This window comes from Ctenopharyngodon idella, chromosome 10 (genome assembly GCF_019924925.1).
Source record: "Ctenopharyngodon idella isolate HZGC_01 chromosome 10, HZGC01, whole genome shotgun sequence".
Taxonomy (NCBI): domain Eukaryota; kingdom Metazoa; phylum Chordata; class Actinopteri; order Cypriniformes; family Xenocyprididae; genus Ctenopharyngodon; species Ctenopharyngodon idella.
The window spans coordinates 11579290-11599014 of NC_067229.1; the positions used below are offsets into that span (position 1 = coordinate 11579290).

The 19725-nt window shown below is 38.7% G+C and overlaps 1 protein-coding gene and 1 pseudogene across 12 annotated transcripts in view; both read right to left on the reverse strand.

Annotated features, from left to right (window-relative positions):
* LOC127520889 (mast cell protease 1A-like) overlaps positions 1-19725 on the reverse strand; it is a 163124-nt gene that overhangs the window by 92785 nt on the left and 50614 nt on the right. The window lies entirely within an intron of this gene.
* On the reverse strand, positions 9058-10532 carry LOC127520895 (complement factor D-like; annotated as a pseudogene).

Sequence of the window (19725 nt, forward strand, 5' to 3'; positions counted from 1 at the left end):
GAAAAGCCACACAACATCACTATACTGAATACTAGTTGTGTTAGTACATGTGTATTTGATAGTAATTTTAAAATAAATCATGTGCTGAAATCAGTAAGTAGTTAACAGTGAATTAATTATGATTGGGCCCTCAAGTAAAGTCATTACAAATTAATGCATTAACAAGGCATGAGATGAAGTTAGTGTATGGTCAGTTAATAATTATGATGGGCCATATCAAATAAAGTCATGACAAAATAATGCATTAACAAGGCATGAGTTGATGTTAGTGTATGGGTAGTTAATAATGAGTTAGTAATGATGGGCCCCTCAGAGTAAAGTCATGACACAATGATGCACTAACAAAACATTAAATAAAATATGAATAAACATGCAGTAAGAGTGTCATTCTTATTTACACCACCAGTACAAAAAACAAAGATATGTTTGATAATAAAAGAGCTCCAAATAACTTATGGACTCAAAAGAAAACCCAAACATACCCGTAAAGACACAGCACATACAGTTAAATGACAAAACACTACAGTTAATTATTGTATACCTTTTTGAAAAATCCCAATACAAACCACATGCGAACATAACATTAATTATCAATTCGGTTTACAAAAGCAGTCAACATTTATTACACTGACCAAAATTATAAATGCAACACTTTTGTTTTTGCCCCATTTTTCATGAGCTGAACTCAAAGATCTAAGACTTTTTCTATGTACACAAAAGGCCTATTTCTCTCAAATATTGTTCACAAATCTGTCTAAATCTGTGTTTGTGAGCACTTCTCCTTTGCTGAGATAATCCATCCACCTCATAGGTGTGGCATATCAAGATGCTGATTATTGCACAGGTGTGCCTTAGGCTGGCCACAATAAAAGGCCACTCTAAAATGTGCAGTTTTATCACACAGCACAATGCCACAGATGTCGCAAGTTTTGAGGGAGTGTGCAATTGGCATGCTGACTGCAGGAATGTCCACCAGAGCTGTTGCCCGTGAATTGAATGTTCATTTCTCTACCATAAGCCGTCTCCAAAGGCGTTTCAGAGAATTTGGCAGTACATCCAACCGGCCTCACAACTGCAGACCAAGTGCAACCACACTAGCCCAGGACCTCCACATCCAGCATCTTCACCTCCAAGATCGTCCAAGACCAGCCACCCGGACAACTGCTGCAACAGTCGGTTTGCATAACCAAAGAATTTCTGCACAAACTGTCAGAAACCGTCTCAAGGAAGCTCATCTGCATGCTCATCGTCCTCATCGGGGTTTCGACCTGACTGCAGTTTATCGTCGTAACCGAATTATGTGAGATTTGCCCACTCTCGATGCTGTCTGGCACTTTGGATAGGTGTTCTCTTCACGGATGAATCTCGGTTTTCACAGTACAGGGCAGATGGCAGACAACGTGTATGACATCGTGTGGGTGAGCGGTTTGCTGATGTCAACGTTGTGGATCGAGTGGCCCATGGTGGCGGTGGGGTTATGTTATGGGCAGGCATATGTTATGGACAACAAACACAGGAGCATTTTATTGATGGCATTTTGAATGCACAGAGATACCGTGACAAGATCCTGAGGCCCATTGTTGTGCCATTCATCCACGAACATCACCTCATGTTGCAGCATGATAATGCACGGCCCCATGTTGCAAGGATCTATACAAAATTACTGTAAGCTAAAAACATCCCAGTTCTTGCATGGCCAGCATACTCACCGGACATGTCACCCATTGAGCATGTTTGGGATGCTCTGGATCGCCGTATATGACAGCATGTTCCAGTTCCTGCCAATATCCAGCAACTTAGCACAGCCATTGAAGAGAAGTGGACCAACATTCCACAGGCCACAATCAACAACCTGATCAACTCTATGCGAAGGAGATGTGTTGCACTGTGTGAGGCAAATGGTGATCACACCAGATACTGACTGGTTTTTCGGAAGTTAACACCTCGACAGGAGCATCTTCTGATGAGAAGGGTTGAAGAAAATCGGCATGCAAGTTCACTGTGGTTATCTGAAGAAGTAGAAAGCCAAACTGGGGTTACTATTTCCTGTGACACAATACGGCGTACACTGCAGAGGAATGGCATGCATGGGTGCCGTCCACGAAAGAAGACTTTCCTAAAGCCCAGACACAAAAAAAAGCCCACCTAGAGTTTGCCAGGGCCCATGCTGACAAAGATGAAGACTACCGGGACTCTATACTCTGGAGTGATGAGACCAAGATGAATGTTTTTGGAACTGATGGCTTCAAAACTGTATGGTGTCGCAAAGGTGAGGAATACAAAGAAAAATGCATGGTGCCTACAGTGAAACATGGTGGTGGCAGTGTCCTTATGTGGGGCTGCATGAGTGCTGCTGGTGTCGGGGAGCTGCATTTCATTGATGGCATCATGAATTCACAGATGTACTGCTCTATACTGGAAGAGAAGATGCTACCATCACTGGATTTCTGAAGAAGAACAGGATGAAAGTGATTCAGTGACTCCTGGTCTGAACCCAATCAAACACCTGTGGGGAATTTTGAAGAGACAAGTTGAGCATCACTCTCCATCCAGCATCCAGTCTCTAAAAGAGGTCATTCTTGAAGAATGGAAAAAGATAGATGTTACAAAATGTCACCAAGTTGTTCATTCCATGCCTAGAAGACTTGGTGCGGTCAATAAAAATCATGGAGGCCATACAAAGTACTAGATGTAGTAGTTTTTGTTGTGGGGTGTACTCATTTTTGCATCACCCTAATTTGAGTAAAACTGAAAAATGTGTAAACTAAATTATATTAACCTTACTTTCATGTTATAAGTGAAACAGATGTTATATTAAACTTAATCTCACTGTCACACACAGAAGAGGACAGATAGGCAAGTACTTTTCAACAGGTTTAATTTAGTAGAGATGTGAGCAGAACAGGAATGCAGCACATGTGAGTCTGTATATGGCAGGCAGTCAGATGGAGACTTAGCTGGTGGGTAATCCTGGTATCTTGTGTGCAGGTGAAGGACGGGTGTCGATGGCTGGTGAGCAGGGAGACAGATGGTCAGGGCAGAAGACGGAGAACGGATGGCAGCAGACCGATGACAAGACGGGATCTCAAAAATCGCAGCTGAGTATTCATGTAAGGAGTCTGAAGAGCTTATCAATGACAAGACCAGACAATGAAGTGAGTATGGTGACTGAAGATATAGTGAGTGATGATGAGGGTAATGGTTTGCAGGTGCAGGTGATTGAGGAGTACAGGTGGTGAGCAGGAAGGATTCTGGGAAGTGTAGTGCTGAGAGTGACTGAGCTGGTGCTTAGAGGAACACTTACTTTATTATACCATAGTTATTCCAGTTTTGGAGATTTCTGTTTTTATGAATATGAACTGTACTTGCTAATATTAAATGCCCAGTGCCACCTATATATGGTTGTGACAAAGAAGACACTTTGACTGATTGATGATTGCCATGTACTTTAATTGGAAAAAAAAAAAAAAAAAAAAAGATTTGGCTTCTGTGCCGTTCACTTTATCTACATCCACATGAGGGGAGAGAGAGAGAGAGAGAGAGAGAGAGAGAAAGTCCATGGATCCTTTTAACAGACTGTGATTACGTGTTTCCACAGTTATCAACATTACAAATCTAGTAAAGTTTTTCATATTTTCATTTTTAAAAAAATGAATATAGATCTATAATGCTGTACTTGGTGTTATATTTACCTTGGCAGTAAATTACAAAACACGAATTAACGCTGCTGTGAGGGTGTTTTTCTACAGTGTTTTTTTATATTGCTTTGGTACCATTTTCACAAGGTGTACATTTTCAAATCTCTTAGTACAAAACTCCAAACTGATCACACTTGTAACACAGCTAGTCATTCTTTCAAAACCTGATCTCATGCTTTCATTCTAGTTGTACATATTTTCAATCTACATAATCACTGTTTCAAAACACAAGATCATTGTGATATGTAATGAGAACATTTGGTTTAATCACAGAAACACAACAGTATGTTCTTCTTTCAGTTTAGTACATTTAACAATCAGCTCATTCAATAGCAAACAATACAAGATACATGTTTCAAATCACCCTTGCTGAAATATTTACAGTTACACAGGATACAGATGCCACATTAGAAAACTTACATTATCTAAATTACATAATTGGCATAAAATCCATAATGTTTGTAATAGTATCTATTCAGTGTGTTATCAAAAGGTGTGATGAAGTTATGAAATGGCCATGAGGTTTGGTCCGAGGAGAGAGTTTGCTGCCAATACAGTAAATGTTCTCACTGTACCATATGACTGAATCTATACTGTAGTTGACCCTTATAAGGGTGAGTTACAGTAATCTATTTACAGTATCACAGCATACATACTGTAATGTAAAATGCTGCATTTGATGCTGTCTCTCTTCTTCTGATGTATATCTGATGTATATCTGATATATCTGATGTTATAAAGTCATTGACTGTTTCCATGTTTTATGAGGACATTCCATAGACGTAATGTTTTTTTTTTGTTTTTGTTTTTACTGTACAAACTGTATATTTTATCCCCTACCCGTAACCTACCCATCACAGAAAACTTTCTGATATTTTAGATTTTCAAAAAAACATCATTCTGTATGATTTATAAGCCTTTTTCCTCATGGGGACCAAAAAAAAAAAAGTCCCTACAAGGTCAGAATTTACTGGTATTACACACACACACACTTTGAACATAGTGGTTAGAATCTAAGAGAAATCACTTATAATGTAAAATAAAAATGAAGTACTTATGATTATCTGTATCGGAAATTGCAAACAAAACTATATCTATACAATCTGTATCTATAGAAATCACCAAATGATTCATTGATTAACCATTAAGATCATTTGGATTAAATAACAGACAAATGTATTAAACTGAACGAAAAGAGATGCAAATCAAAAGTTTGATAGTAATAGCATTACGAAAGGCAGTTACTATGAATGGAACATTTATATAGATGAAACTCTTATTGTGTGTTGTGAAAAGAATACTTTGTGATTTTGTGTATTGTAACACAATTGAAAACATGCTGAAATGTTTGAAAAAAGTGCACTTTTGATGATCTGTTGTGATATTAGTACTATGAGTTTTGAAAATGTACCAATTGCTTGTGAAAATCGCACCAAAGCAATTAAAAAAAAAAAAAAAAAAAAAAACTAATACAACTCACTTTGGAAAGTCATGAAACACTATCAAACTACTGTTTTCTTTTGCTATTAGAGCAAATGGGAGTACAAAAATTATATCTGCTCTCATCTCCTTTTCACAACTATAGAAGTTGACCCATGACAACTTTTGCTTCTAAGAACAATGGAAGTGTAAAAAGAGTCCATTTAGAAGTCTGATTTAGAAAGCATGGCAAGGAAACACAGAGTTCCCTGGTTCTCAGGGAACCACGGTTACATACGTAACCTGAGACGTTCCCTTTCGAAAGGGAACTCGCTCTGTGTTTGCTTATGCTATTTGGAATGATATACCCGACGCCGCCATGCTTAAGGAGAGTGCATGCCAAATAATATGGCTGACAAATGTCGAGCAGTTTCGAAGGAAACGCTTAGCAACTCATCCTCGGGTCACACCAGGCTGTCAGTGACAGCATTCCCTATGGCCAACAGCCCAAGCTGAGCCTCAAAGAGGCCTTCCGTAGAAAGCCTACTAAGGCCGCTCAAGGCATCTGGGATCAACGTTTCCGAGGAAAAGTGGTCCCTTAAAAGGGAATGTGGCCAGGGAACCAAAAGGAGCCCCGGCCAGTCACTAGAGGGGAACGAAGTCACCCCCAATGCCACCAGGGAGGCTGACCTGGTCTGATGTAGGACAAACTTAGTCTTGGCCAACCCTGTCTGAATACAGAATCTCCACAACGCATTCTACAGAAGAGAGCAGGTAAGAGCGACTGCAAAAAGGGCAGTAAGCAACTCAAACCCACACGTAGAGACGGGCATCCTGGAGAGCAGAACTCAGCTGAGTGCTATGAACCCTCGTATTGAGGGGAGTATAATTCACTCATCCTAGGATCTACTCAGCGCTTGATTATTTGCACTGAGGAGGCTGTGCGCTAGAGAACCCTGATACAGGGGAGCACAAACCAGCCTGGGGCTGATCTTCAATGGGAGGCCTCATGGAAGCCTTCACTTAATGATCAGCTTAGGGAGCTAAGCACTATTACATAGACAACCCTAGCAGGGAAGTACAAAGCTCGACCTAACAGGTAGACCATGCTGTGGGCACATAACCAAGACACATGACTTCAGTATACAGCAAATGAGACTGTGAAGTGCCCACATAACAGTCCACCTAACACAATCCAACAAGCAGTGTACTCAGCCGAGTGCTATAGACCCTCGTATTGAGGGGAGTATAATCCGCTCATCCTAGGATCTGCTCAGCGCTTGATTATTTGCACTGAGGAGGCTGTGCGCTAGAGAACCCTGATACAGGGGAACACAAACCAGCCTAGGGCTGAACCTCAGGAGGAGGCCTCATGAAGGCCTACAACCCATGATCAGCTTAGGGAGCTAAGCAATATTACACAGACAACCTTAGCAGGGAAGTACAAAGCCCATCCTAACAGGTAGACCATACTGTGGGCACATAATCATGGAGGCCAGGAAGGGGCCTACATCATGATCATAGCTTTATATGGAGCATTTCGCCATATTAGAAGGATATTCAATGGTGGCCTGTGAGGGCCACCTTGAACCCCTGTCTTGTTAACAGCAAGATCACAAAGGGAGCTAATAGAAACCAGCTTTTCTCAAAAAGTGGTTCTATACTACCCTGAGTATGCAATCCAACAGGTGATGCACTTAGTGACACAAATAAACCTCAACTGGGGAATATAATAGTCACCAATCTCTCCAATAGAGGCTAACATCAAAGAGCCTGCTATTATGAGAACAGGTGCTAACCTGTGGCAGCATAAGTAAGCTCACATACAAATGTAGGGCAAAAGTCTAGAACTCCAAGCAAACGACATACATGCTGTTTTCAGAGAGGAAAAACATTTTCTCCACACAGATTCTCAAATCTGTACTAAGCCCTAGAGGATGAAGGCTAAAAGCTAGCACCGTCAACTCAAACTTGATTAAGAAAATCAAGTGGCTCAGAGGAAAAAACACTTTCCATAGCATGAAAAGTTCTAGAAAGTGGGGCCTAGCATACACCTGCATAACTTATCTACGTAAACATAAGGGCCTACCACCTGAGAAAAACAGCATCAGGGAGTCTAAAAACAGTCTACAACCTAGCTGTAAACCTCACCAATTGCATTCCTACATAAACAAGGGGACAATGGGTATATGGCCTAAGAACTCCCTCGGGAGGAGGCCAGAACTAGGAACTATACCACCTGACAAGGGATAATATACATAGGGTTAACATATAACACACCTAACCTAGCTCTAGCCTGGCCACTAAGCTACAGGCCTTCTTACAGGGCCACAAGCCTAGTGAAATCTGGGCTTCACCTCCAAATCTCATGGATAAGAGAAAGCGAAGCTCACAAGCAAACAATGTTAGGCGGCCGATTAAGGCCGACCTAAACATACATATTAACTGAAGTGACAAGTGCTAACTCAAACTCTAGAAAAAAGCAGATGAGACGCTACTCTAAACAACAGGTGGCTAAGAGGCAGCCATTTTGTGGCCTGCACAATATATCGTTCTAGCCTGCCTATCAACTTCAGTTTGCCCCAAAACCCCTTATTTTTTCTTACTACATGCTCAGAAAAACTATACAGGAAAAACAAGGTCTTATTTTAAACACATAAAATATAGACCCTCCTGTGGCTCAAAGACCGAAGACTCCTAATACTCCTTTTTTTTTTTTTTTCCACATAAAAGGATGGAATCTAGGGTTCTTTTAAGCCTAAAAGATCCTCTCATTATCAAACCGAAAAAGCGGGCCGACAGAAATAATCACTATGGGCCCAGTCATCAGTCTGACAATAAGAAGCATCTGAGCATGATATGTCTATAAAATATATATACATGCATATATAAATATTTACACACACACATACATATAGGAGGTGAAGGAAGAAAAGGAAAGGGTAGATATCAATCGCCCTATATAGCTGGTGAATCAATTACAAACGCAACAGTGTTTACAATCGGTCACCCATCTCACTCTCGCTTCTTCCTCCTCCCGTCTGTCTAGGCTCAGATACAAATCTGAACGGCTAGGGGTTTTTCCATGCCCTCCCGATCTCAAAGGCGGAGATCAGGAAGGAATGGAAAGTTTATGGGAGCTGCAGCGTTCATGAACAGAAAGGAACCGCTCGTCGGGATTGGAGTTGTTGGATAGTTGGCTTTCAGACACCGGGTCACGTGTGACGTTCCCCATAGCATAAACAAACGCAGAGCGAGTTCCCCTTTCGAAAGGGAACTGGGGATGACCTCTGGTGTTGAGTTGAGGGAATTGCAGATGTAGATGAAGTTGGATGGATGTCAAACTTGTTCCAAATAATATTCAGTTGTTCTGATAGACTTTAATAGATACCTTTATCAAAAATAGAGGAAATAACACCTGGAAATTTAGAAGGGAAGGGGCGTGTATCTATATAATATAACTTAATGGTTAAATATAGTTCTGAATCAACATTAGATAAATTAAATCCTTGTAAAAAAGAAAACATGAATGAGGGGTATGAAGACATAGATGGGACAGATTGGAATGATGCTTGTCTAAAAGCACAAACACAGACAACAAACACAAGGTTTACATTACTTCAATATAAATGATTAATGAGAACACAGATAGCTCCTGTCAAACTTCACATGTCCGCTAATGTTCCTGATGTGTGCTCTAAATGTTCGGACGAGAAAGGTACACTATATCACTGTCTTTGGGAGTGTTCAAAAATCCAAAACTTCTGGAAGGAGGTTATAAAATATCTGTCAGTCAGATATGTTTAACACCAAAGTCCCATTGGAAATTGAGGGTATTGCCATGATGGCTACCAAGTGACCTGCTAAATGATTTTGAGTGTGTAATTATATGTGGTTATGAAAATGAGAACACTTTGACTATAATAGATGCTTGCCATGTGATACTTTTATTGAAAGAAGGTTTATGGAAGAATTCAAGAAAAACATTTCTTCCTTTTTTAGTTTACATGAAGTCACTTAATATTTCCAATTTCTTTGCGGATCCATTGAATAAATGCTGAAATCTTAGTATACACATTAGGACGCTTGGGTGAATTGCAGAGCCTTGAATATACAAAAGACGTGACCCCAACAGCAGTGTCTCCACAAACCAAAGGACCTCCTGAATCCCCCTTGTTGAGAAAGATAGATCAACACGTCACTAGTGAAACCAGTTTGTACATTATCATAACATCTGTGAATCATCTTTTGTACATACTGAGCAGGATCCACCACCGCCATATGCACAGATCATCTGTGAGGTCAAGAAGCTCAATCCCCATCTACGCTGACATTCTGCCTGATTTATTGTAGTCATGCTTGCCTCCATTAGAACTTTGCTTCCTGTGCCATTAAGCACCTGGCTTCCCCAGCCGGCAACAATACAGACCGTATCTGTTCCCACATCTTCTCCATCCCTTGGAAATGATATCAGTCTAACGTTGTTGTTTAGTTTGACTTTTTTCTATAGCTGTAATTAAAAAATACAATCATTATTAATAATCAATTTTTTTTTTTTTCGAGGTTATACAGAAGATCTTAAGGACAAGTTGAGTTTATTTTTATGTGCCTATTTATTATAGTGTTTTCTGCTTTGTATAACAACCACAAAAAAATCAGGTTTTCTGCCTTTTTTGCCCATTTTTGTTTCTACACAGAGCAATAAATAAATAATGTAGGAAACAGACTTAAAGAGGCACTTGGCCATTTACATAGAAATAATTAAAATCCCTTCAGTAATTTTTAAAGCAAGAAATTATAATAGAAAATGTTTCCTGACCAGATATTCTTTTGAACAACTTAATGTAGTACAGGTTGTTACCTTCAAAAGCATGATGTCATTCTGAATAGGCTTGAGTTTATAGTTTGGATGTGGGATGTAGGACTTCACTCCGATGCGATCTGAACTCTCGCTTTTACTTAAGTCATGAGCACCAACCACAACTGTCAAAATCTCTTTTCTGTTGAAAGAGCATATTGGAAATGTGCATTTATATCATATGATACATTGTATGGTTGTACTAATTTTAACTCAAAATTGTAGTTCACACTAAACAAGCTCTTACGTGACCCTGCAATGTGCAGCAGTCAAGACAAACTGATCAGAAATGAGGAATCCACCACAGATATGTTGCCTGGTATATTGAAGAGAAACCATGTAAGGTCTGGAGTGGGGTTTGGCTTCCCTGCCGTTCACTATATCTACATTCACACGAGCTGAGAGAAATAGTGCTGTCAGTCAACTTATTCAGCATATACCAGTTAAAAAATCATCCTAATATGCTGTTAAATAATCTCACCAGTGAAGGTCTGGTGTGGCAGCAGAGAGGCCAGCAGGAGCAGAGAGATGATAATGGTCATGATGAAGATGACAATCAATGAGATCTCACTGGCTAAACACGGTATAAATATACTTTAAATATGGGCGGAGACATTAAGCGGCATGTTACTCCACTTCCTTTTTTAAAATATATTGCTGTATGAGCAACACAATGATGAGAAAGTACTGTTCTTGTTAATCCGTGTGGTCTCATATTGAAGCCACAGATGGTTTGAATGATTAGATTATAATTAATTTTTAAAAAAGCTGAATTTATTATACCATTTTGTCTTGATCTTGTAAGACTTGATTTTCCTGCTAAGACAAAAGCTGAGATCAAACACCCTGCAATAAAGCAATAAAACTCATCTGAAGAGAAGATCTCAACAAAATGCATAAGACACTGCCTTGCCCAAACTTCTCATCTTCTGAAATCATTGTGACCAGTAGATTAGGTGGACTCTGGAATTTCTGCAATCTGTGTCAGGATAGGTCAAACTAAAGGCTCAATGAAAGGAGCAGTTACCAGCTAGAGTGCCCATGATTACCACCAGAGGGCACTCCACCCCAGACTATTGTCACTCCATCAAGGACTACATTACCCACAACCCACTGCCGGACTAATCAGCCATAATTGTCTGCCTGTTATTATTGGATTTCTCTGTTTTTGCCTGTACCCCTTTGACCCTGTTATTGTTTGGACTGTTCACCTGGTGTTTTGACCATTTGCCCATTTTTGCATTATGATTGTGGATTACCCCTTCAATAAATACTCCATTTGGATCCTCAACTTTCGCTCCATGCAGTTCGTTGCCACTCATGGATCCAGCAGTAAGCCTCATATAACTGACCACTTGAGATTTTCTGGACTTTGCATACCTTACAGACTTTCCAGATTTTGCTCTTAGTGACTTTTATTGTTATGGACTCAATGATTATTGCCAATCCAAACTCCAGAGCCTCTTCACAACATGGACGCCACGCCAGAGCCTCCAGCCATCATGGACACCATTCCAGAGTCTCCAGCTGTCATGGACGCCACATCAGTGGTTCCGGCCATCATGAACGCTGCATCTGAAGCTACCAAGGTAGCCCCTAGGCATTGGAGACTGGCTTCCAGTTTGGAGGACACACCACTGATGTTGGTGCAAGCAGCTGGCATCTCTGCAGTGGTGTTAAGTATGGGGATCTCAGAGGTGGTCCCCCTGTTGATTGTACTGCCTGTAACGGCAGCAGCCATTTTGTGTGTTTGGACCACACACTGCTCTCCAGCCCATGAGTCCGCTTCAGAACCCACTGTTGCCCCACTGTTTTCAGGCTAGGTCAAACTAATGCGCATGCGCAGTCCTAACTGCGCGTCTCTATAGGAAGCGCGCGTCTGACTGTTTCTATAGGAACCGGAGCTTCTAACGGCCGCTGCAGTGACGCGATGACTTTACCAATCGGCGATTGGCTCTTATTTAGAAGGCGGGACTTATTCCGCCATATTGCGCGTTGCACATTTCTCCCATTTAAAACAATACAAGTGACACGTCTTGTGTTATTCTACAGTCTTTGGCCCGTATCACCAGAGGGCACTCCACCCCAGACTGTTGTCATTCCATCAATGACTACATTACCCATAACCCACTGCCCTGACTAATCAGCCATAATCAGCGTATTTTATAAAAATATAAAAAAGAAATTATAAAAATAAAGCTGTTAAAACGTATTTGTATTTGAGACTGATTTTTGGCGCCTACTAGTACATTGCAATCTGGGGCACATGCAGATACGTGGCAGGGCTCAACGATATGAATCTTTTCTACAGATCAAATTCAAATGTCAAATTACAAGCAAAAACACAAATAAATACAATAGAAGAAACACACAAATGAAATAATCAATACTTTTCAAGGTTTTCATACGGAGCCCCACACATGACATGCAAGAAAAAAATTAAATTGTGCGCACAATTTACTAATTCGTTCCCTCGATTTACTAAATCGTGCGCACGACTTACTAATTCGTTCCCTCGATTTATAAATCATGTGCATGATTTATAAATCGAGGGAACGAAATAGTAAATTGTGTGCACGTTTTAGTAAATCAAGGGAACGAAGTAGTAAATCATGTGCGCGTTTTAGTAAATTGAGGGAACGAATTAATAAATCATGTGCACGATTTAGCCTACTATTTTTTTCCTGCATGTCATGTCCGGGGCTCCGTATTTTCAGTTAGGTTTAAGAAGTTTTCTGGTACAGAAATTGAATAAAGTAATCAAATGTATAATAACACTGCATAGTCTTCACTGTATAAATTAAATACAGATTAATCCATATTAAAGTTATAGAAGTTATTCAGTTAAGAGCAGTGAGTGATTTTCTCTTTGTCTTTTGTTGTTTGATTAGCAGGTATATTGTATTAGGCTGCTGTCACTTTAATATCGAATGCACGGATCCAATATAATAGGTTGCACTTGGTGAAATTATATTCAAATTGATACACATGCGCTTTCTTTCTCAACCGTTTACATTAACTTAAGACATAACCGACTGTGTTTACAAGGAGGATACTCGCCAAGACCGGCATTTTGACATAATTTTGTCTGTATTTGTCTGTCCAAGCGACAGAGAACTCACTCTCTGTGTGCACACTACGAAGTACAAAGTACCTAAATAATTTATCTTTTGCATCTTTTTGTGCTTGCACACTTAAACTGGCAAGGCTTAAAACACGTGCAACTGTGATAGTTTCGTGACGATTCAGCACTGCCCTGATCAGTATCGTCTTTCAGGCTGGCCGCTGGCCATTGGTCAGTCCTATGGTTGAGCCCTGAAAGGTGAGTTTAAACGAGAATGCACGTGTTGGCACCAGTAATGCATAGACAGACACTGAACAGATGAACAACAACAAATGACATATTACACCGTGTCATTATTTATTTAACAAAAATAAAGCCAAAATGAAAAAATCCTTTGGTGACAAACTAAGTACACCCTATGATTCAAATGCTTATAGAGCCACTTTTAGCAGCAATAAGCTGAAGGAATCATTTTCTGTACGACTTTATCAGTCTCTTGCATCGTTCTGGAGGAACTTTGACCCACTCTTCTTTACAATGTTGCTTCAGTTCTTTGAGGTTTGTGGGCATCTGTTTATGCACAGCTCTCTTAAGATCCTGCCGCAACATTTCAGTTGGGTTAAGGTCTAGACTTTGACTGGGCCATTGCAACACCTTGAATCTCTTCTTTTTAAGCCATTCTGCTGCAGATTTTCTGATGTTCTTGTGATCATTGTCCTGTTGCATGACCCAATTTTGGCCAAGCTTTAGCTGTCTGACAGATGGCCTCACATTTAACTCTAGAATACTTTGATATTCAGAGGAGTTCATGGTCGACATGGTGTGGCACATACAATGGAAGTGAATGGGGCCAGTTTTTGAAGGGTTTAAAAGCAGAAATGTGAAGCTTATAAATGTATAAAATCATTAATTGTTCTGTTAAAACTTTTGTATGATTTGAGCTGTAAAGTGGTTTAATACTAAAATTCATCATTTTACAGTCACTTTAGTTTTTACACCATTGTCATGGTGGCAAAGTTGTAAAATTGCATATAACTTTAAACAGAAAATAAGTGATTTTCATCACACTAAAATTATGTTGACACATATTGTTTATCTCTTGTGGCTACACTATTGAAACAGTGAATATTTTAACATTTATGGATTCACTTTCATTATAAGTGCCTCACTGTATCCCTATTATTTTTTGTGATAATCAACAATAACAATTGCTTAACTTGTATTGAACCCAGAATATAGATCAGATGTTAAATCAATTATTGTGAAGTTCTCATAATCTGCAAATTTCCAGTGAATTCTTGCTTTATAATTCTTTCCCAATCAAAGATGGTTTGTGCTGCAAAAGCACAGTGCAGTTTCACAATGTTCAAGATGGGTGTGGTAGAACTTCACAATATGCTGCTACACAGCAAAATCCCCAGAGTTAAATCAACTCTGCTCAGAGTACATATGGTCCCTCTCTAAATAGTGTTAAATACTGAAGCAGATTTAAAGTTAGTGAGATAATTAAGCAATTAATTAAGTGATGATTGAGCATTAGTGATGAACACCTGCTATTAACAAGCAGAATCACTGAAGAAAAGAGAAACACAAGAACTACAACTGACTTCAGTCACAGCCTTATGCCAAGTTTACACTACAGCCCGATTTTAAGCCCGTTTTGCAAGTTAACGAGCTCGCCTCATATCAGATACACATTGTATAAGTAACTATAAAGCTCACTCTATTCTTCTCCCAGTTCACCGGCCACATGTATTTCGGAACAAATGGATGAATTCACATGCTGTAGCGTATAAACCCGACTGTCAGGACTCTCTGAACTAAAGCGCAAACAAACAAGGCGGTGCCAAACTTGCGTTATAGATTAAGATCAAGATCATGATGTAGGTTTTTAAATGACAAAACACTCACTTGCAAATATATGAGAATCGATTGATGACAAGTTGAGAAAAGCGATACATCTGTCATACAGTGTGGCCACGGTGTGTCACGTGACAATCACGACGCGTTGTCATGGAAACAATAAAGGGAAATGTTCTAATGGTGGCCTTAACTCTGGGAGGTCAGCCAGAATAGTTTAAACTTATGTGTGCAAGGGTTCATTTAATTTGAATGAAATTTAATTCAAAATTTAATCTAATTTCTTCCCAATGTCCATTTTCAAATAAAGTCGCTGGGTGACAGAGTTGTTGTCAGCTCGTGTAGTGTGTAACCCCCTGTTGCAGGTCATTTACGTAGTGTCACATAGTGTGAACACCACAACGACTTCAAGACTCCACAGCAAGTCATGTAGTCTGAACAGCACAGCGATCTGCTGACGTTTAAAGTCCTGAAGTGTAAACTTGGCATTAGATGAGCAATACATATGTTGTTGTACAGCAGTGAGATCAGTACTTTACAGTAAATAGTTATTAGCTGTATTTATATGATGATAAAATCATTGCGACATGGCCTGATTGCATCCAAAGCAACTGATCATATGTTTTATCTTTTATGCATTTTGGTTTTGTAGTACCAACCCTGTGAAACTACAGCATGAGAAGAAAGTGTCACAGCAAACAGATATAATGAATAATTTTAAAACCATGTAGTGCATAAATAAGCTTGGAATTACTGCGTCACTTAGACACGCACAGACATCAAGAATCAGCATATGAATCTCAACAATGGTGATAAAAAAACCGCTTCATGCTGCAATGCATGCTGGGTATCACCATAGGACAAAACTCCCATCATGCACTGCAGTATGAATAATTATTGTCACCACTGTTGAGGATTGTATGCTATGTTTTCATGTCTAAGCCTGAGTGGTAATAGTTGTTCGTTTTCAGCATTGAAGCATTATGGAGACATTTGTTTAATGGTTTTTTTTTTTTGGTCGTTTGTAAATCAAATCTCAGTCAAGAAACCACTTGAAAGTTGTTCTGATTTAAAAAGAAAAAAGGCTATTTTCATTTGGAGACACAGACATCAAGAATCAGCCTGTGAATCTCAACAGTGGTGAGAATAATAAAGCATGTTGCAGTGCATTCTGGGTGCCACCAATCAAAATTCATCCATGGCTCCCATCATGCATTGCTGCATGAATAAATTATGAGCTTAATTGTTTTAGTAATTTCCTTTATTCTCACTATTTTTTTTTTTTTTTCTATTTTTATGTGACTTTTTAGTAGCTTGTTTTCTAATGTTCAGAGTTGATCTGTTTATCAGAATATGTTCCTTGTCACCGTTGTTGAGATTCATACGCTGAATCTCGATGTCTGTGTGTGCCTGACACAAGTTTTTTTTTTTTTTGTTTTTTAATCTATCAGAGCAACTTTTAAGAAATCCTTTGGATTATGTTGAAAAGCAGGAGTTTCTGCTGTAATCAATAATGTAAATCTAACTCAGAGATAGGGCTCTAAATGAGTTTGATGATTCAGGTCAGACAATGATTATGTGAAAACATAACCAACACCACCTGATCATCTTTTCTATTTGCTTGTCTGGCTGTTATAACTCAGTTACAACAACCCAAACACATTTTAATATTAAAATTAAAACAAACATTGATCACAGTCAGAGGTGGAAAGTCCAGGGGTCATATAGATAATTCATATAGATAATTAAGTGATGATTGACCATTATTGAAGACATCTGATGTTAACAAGCAGAATCACCAAAGGAGAAAAATCACAATTTCTAACTCCAAGATTGGGCTCTAAATGAGTTTGGTGATTCAGGTCAAATAATGATTATGTAAAAACATAACCAGCACCACCTGATCATCTTTTAATTTTGTTTGTCTGGCTGTTACAACTCAGTTACAGCAGCCCAAACAAATTCTAATATTAAAATATCAAGGGTCAAGAGCCCAACTAAAGCAAACCATGATCTCAATGATGGTGACTTAAAATTGTGATTTTTCTCTTTGGTGATTCTGCTTGTTAACATCAGGTATCTTCAATAATGGTCAATCATCACTCAATTAATCACTTAATTATCTCATTATCTTTAACACTGCTTCAGTGGGTGGAATAAACATATGGCAGGACTTTTACTTTCTGATCCCTGGACTTTCCACCTCTGCCTGGCACCCAACATGCATTGTGACATAAAACATTTAAATGTCACCATTGCTGAGATTCATATGTTGATTGTTGATGTCTATGTGTGTCTAGGTTGAGCAGGAGTTTAAAATGTCTTATGCACTACATGACTTGAATATTCTTCTAAATAACTGATTACTGAAATGTTGCTGGATCTTACGCTGTTGAACCACAGATATAGTATAACCCATAAATATAAAATACCCATGAAATCAAAGATTAGATACAGTAAGAGATCAGTGAAGTAGACAAGTTCAAGATGATTAGAACATCACAACACAAAAGATCAACTTTCTCTTGGCTTTTTCTTGCCATAACAAATGTGCTTTATACACACTCAGTTACAGCAGCCAGAGAAAGCTAATGTTAAAGAGTCAAGAGCCCAACTAAAGCAAACACTGGTCACCGAGATGGTGACTAGAAACTTCAATACATTTTTATTTTCAATAAACATCAACATCCAAATGTTCAGAGGTGGAAATTCCAGGGGTCAGAAAGTAAAAGTCCTGCCATATTTTTATTCCAGCCACTGAAGCAGTGTTAAAGATATAAGCGATTAACTGAGTGATGATTGACCGTTATTGAAGACACCTGATGTTAACAAGCAGAATCACCAAAGAAGAAAAATCACCATCATGGAGATCAATGTTTGCTTTAGTTGGGTTCTTGACCCCTGACTTTTTAATATTAAAATCAGTTTGGGTTGTTGTAACTGAGTTGTAACAGCCAGACAAGCAAATAGAAAAGATGATCAGGTGGCGTTGGTTGTGGTTTCACATAATCATTATTTGACCTGAATCACCAAACTCATTTAGAGCCCAATCTCTGAGTTAGATTTACATTATTGAATACAGCAGCACTGTGATTCTACAGCAGAAAATCCTGCCTTTTCAGCATAATCCAAAGGATTTCTTAAAAGTTGTCCCAATTTAAAAAAAAAAAAAGTCTTGTGTTAGGCACACACAGACATCAAGAATCAGCGTATGTATTGCAACAACGGTGACAAGCAACATCTGATAAACAGATCAACTCTGAACATTAGAAAACAAGCTACTAAAAAAGTCAAAATAGAAAAAGAAAAAAAAAATAGTGAGAATAAAGGAAATTACTAAAACAATTAAGTTCATAATTTATTTATGCAGCAATGCATGATGGGAGCTATGGATGAATTTTGATTGGTGGCACCCAGAATTCACTGCAACATGCTTTAATATTCTCACCACTGTTGAAATTCACAGGCTGATTCTTGATGTCTGTGTCTCCAAATGAAAAGAGATTTTTTTTATTTTTATTTTTTTTTTTTTGCATTTTACATTCAATAATGTAAATCTAAGTGAGTTTGGTGATTTAGGTCAAAAATGATTATGTGAAAACATAACTAACACCACCTGACCATCTTCTAACTCAGTTACAACAGTCAAGCAAATTGCAATATTAAAAAGTCAAGGGTCAAGAGCCCAACTAAAGCAAATATTGATCTCCATGATGGTGACTCTAAAATTGCGATTTTCTCCTTTGGTGATTCTGCTTGTTAACATCAGGTATCTTCAATAATTGTCATCATCACTCAATTAATCACTTAATTATCTCATTAACTTTAACACTGCTTCAGTGGGTGGAATAAAAATATGGCAGGACTTTTACTTTCTGACCCCTGGACTTTCCACCTCTGCAAATGTTAATTCTCAACAAGAACTTTTGTACATGTTTGAAATTAATTATATCAAACTGGTTTGTAAACTGGTTTGACACTCAGTGTGGCTGAAGTCAGTTGTGGTTCTTGTGTTTCTGCTCGTCTCTTCTCTTTTTTCTGGTCTTGTTTCTCTGTCCTTCAGTGATTCTGCTAATCAGTTGTTCATCAGTGTCTGAATTCACTCACTTCTTTTAATTAACTCTGCCAAGTGGACTATATTAGTGAACTAATGTAGGGAATAGTGAATGAGGGTACAGAGTGTGATTTGGAACACAGCCTCTGAGTGTTGACTTTGAGCGCTGTTAACTCACAGTATATTCCTGTAGGCTACTTTCTTGAAAATGGCAAATATTACCCAGAATGCATTGCTTTCTACAGTATATTACTGTTTTAATGGGAAATGGTTTGTTACTGTCAGAATTTGGTTTAACAGTGTAGGTCATATTTTTTGCAGGGCTGATAAAAAACAAAAGGCAACCAGCTACAAAAATGAAAAGCATCTTGTGTTATAAAAGTACAAAATAAATAGAATACTGAAAAATAAAACTTGTGCTTTAGGAGTGTCACAATTTGCTCCACATAAACTATATTTAAACATTCAAAGTTTAAAGGGTTAGTTTACCCAAAAATGAAATTTCTGTCATTAATTACTCACCCTCATGTCGTTCCACACCCGTAAGACCTTTGTTCATCTTCAGAACACAAATTAAGATATTTTTGATGAAATCCAAGAGTTTTTTTTTTTTTTTAATCCCCCATTAAAAGCAGTGCTTCCCTGTTTATGTCCGAACACCAGCTCAATTTTGACCGATGCTGTTCACGTGAGCACCACGACGAATACATGTGTTGCTGACGCAGGAGCCGGCGTTCGGACGTAAACACTAATGCTGGGTACACACTACAAG